The sequence below is a fragment of the Carlito syrichta genome, unplaced genomic scaffold, assembly GCF_000164805.1.
Source record: "Carlito syrichta isolate Samal-C Ts95f unplaced genomic scaffold, Tarsius_syrichta-2.0.1 Scaffold183764, whole genome shotgun sequence".
In the NCBI taxonomy this organism is placed as follows: Eukaryota; Metazoa; Chordata; class Mammalia; order Primates; family Tarsiidae; genus Carlito; species Carlito syrichta.
This window is the reverse complement of record NW_007127860.1, coordinates 1-2,676: the sequence shown is the minus strand read 5'-3', so window position 1 is coordinate 2,676 and position 2,676 is coordinate 1. Positions and strand designations below refer to the sequence as shown.

General features: G+C 37.6%; 1 pseudogene across 1 annotated transcript; it reads right to left on the bottom strand.

Moving 5' to 3' along the window:
• Positions 1-311: 311 nt before the first annotated feature.
• Positions 312-1,181, bottom strand: LOC103252941 (annotated as a pseudogene). The gene has a single exon (XR_002481537.1). The product of XR_002481537.1 is annotated as a gamma-aminobutyric acid receptor-associated protein-like 1 pseudogene (transcript).
• Positions 1,182-2,676: the final 1,495 nt, after the last annotated feature.

Here is a 2,676-nt window from a genome sequence, read left to right as displayed (position 1 = left end):
GAAGAGTGGTTTCAGTCTGTAACTGGAAATGCCTGAGGCTCATTAAATTCAAGGTAGGTGTGGAATAAGGGGCAGAGAGAGAGACAACAGGTCAACATTCCATCAATTCCAGTTTAATGCTATTAAAACTATCTTTGAAATCATACCTGCCTTAGTGCCTGATCCCCATTTTCCAAAGATAAGAAAGCTAAACTTCTGTGTCCATGTCTATTACCACCCCTGGGGGTGGTACTGTGACATTTGTGTGTGAGACTGAATGGGATGGGAGGGAGACAGGGGAGACCAGGGCACAATGCTTCAATGACAGGAAGAGCAGGGAGTTGCTGTTGGACTGCAGTCATCTCTGGCTCCAAGTTGCCCACCACCTTATCCCTGTATGAAATCATACAAAAATTCATTCTCAGGAATGCTGTGAAATTATGTCATTCTCCTTCCTCTATCAAAGCCAATCCAACAGCTCTGTCCTGACATGCTTTATCCCTGGGCCGAGGAAGCAGCAAAAAATATCGATTGAGCATGTGAAAATGTGATGACAGTGTGTGCGGTGTAATGTTTTCAACGTCTTCACCTTCTGTCTCTTCCATGGTGGGAGCCTCCCCCTCTTTCCCCAAGTCCCACACACACCCCTCCCCTACCCCCAAGTCCAGGTGCTCCCATCTGCTGGGCTTCCACCAATCACTTCCCATAGACTCTCATCACTGTAGGCCACATGCAGAAAATAGTCTTCCTCATGGTTGTCCTCATACAGCTGGCCCATCGCAGCACTAGTGGGAGGGGTAGTGTTGTTGACAAAGAAAAATAAGGCGTCCTCAGGTCTCAGGTGGCTCCTCTTCCGGATTAAGAAGTCGAACTGGCCAACAGGGAGGTCAGAGGGCACTAGGTACTTCCGCTTGTCCAGATCAGGCACCCTGGCTCTCGGAGCCTTCTCCACGATCACAGGGACCCTGTCCGGATATTCCTTCCGGATCTTTTCTCCTTCCTTTTTCCGATATTCGAAGGGATGGTCCTCCTGATACTGGAACTTCATGATGGTCCGCAGGGTTTCCAAGATCCCCGGACGGGGCCTGCCTTCCTCGCCGATGAGTGCGTCTCTCTCGTCCTGCTTCCCTCCGCCAATTTCAAGATGGTACCAGAATCGCTTCGGACACGTCGGCGCCCGCCGCGACACCGCGAAGCCGAGCGTGCAGAAGGGATCTCGGGTCCCTCGCCCAGAGGTAGGGAAGGGCCGGGTGAAGAAATCCCGGCGGCGTTTTGGGAAAATGTTTTCTAAGAAATGTGATCTTCATTATATTTCTAGCAGTGCTAATGTTAGTGATAATGGGAAAAGAATACTTAAATAACAAGTTGATATTAATCTTCCAGAATAACTTCTCATAATATATCATTTGAATTCATTTATAGCCAAGTTTCTTTTGCTCTGAAAATGGAGTTTTTTTTTCTGTGTTCTTGAAATGACCCTCAAATCTTCCTGCAGTTAGCTGCTTTTTACATTCTTGGTTATTCTGGGAAACTGAAGTGATAAATCAACTTTGGTGTGTGGTATGCTGCTTTTTTGATTTAATGTAAATATTATTTATTTAGATACTGTTAACATGTTATAAAGCAGTTTTAACTGAGCTTAATTTTATTATTATTTTGTATTTTTCTGTCATAACTGTATTATGGAGAAAATAGCAATTTAAAATATTAATTTAACATTTATGTCATGAAACTTTTACAGATTTGAATCTTGGTTATCTTTCATGAATTCTTAAAATTGAACAAGATATCAAAATTTTGAGTTATACTCTATTTTCATATTCTGTATAATTGACAGTTTGAGATTTCAAATATTTTTAAAAGATAAGGCACCAGATAATTTAGAATAGAATTAAATTTACTACTATCTAAAGAATCGCATGTAATACTATGCTACTCAAATTGTGTGTGTTTGTACCTTGCATAAATGAGAAATCGAGAAAATAAATTCAAACAGTAAAATATTGGGTAATATAATTTGATATCTTTATTAGTGTTTATTAAGTATAACTTCACAGGCGTATGGTATGTATCTACATGTGTAATCATGTGATTGTGAAGAATTATAAAGTTTTGTTGATTTTTTTGAATCAGGAATTTTCCCTCTTTGCTTGTAGTTCAGTAAAACTTTTGATACCTGTAGCAAAATTAAATTTTAAATTCAGAACCATTGTTTTTGGGTGAATGTTAACTGAAACTTGAAATTTTTTCTTCTAATTTTATAAATTATATAACATCTTCTAGTAAGTCTTAGTCCTTACATTTTAAACTCTTATATGCCAAATTCTAAGAGAAAAAAATATTTTTAAAACTAAGATATTGTCATACTCTATTCTTACTATAATCTATAAAATCCTTATCTAAAATCTATAAAAATCTTCATTTAGCATCTTTATATAAAATCTCTTTTTGTATCTAGGAAAGTATATATTTCCCTATATTTTTCTTTTTTCTCATGCCTGATTTGAGAATATTTCTCTGTATTTATATTTTAAAATAAAAGTTTTAAATCGCAGTGTACTCTCCAAATTTATTTCTTCTAAAATATTTATGGTCTCACTTTAAATACATTTTTAGACCACCTCACTGTAATATCAAAAAAAATTAGTCACGGTACATTAGATAGACATAAACTTGAAAATCATACATACGTATACT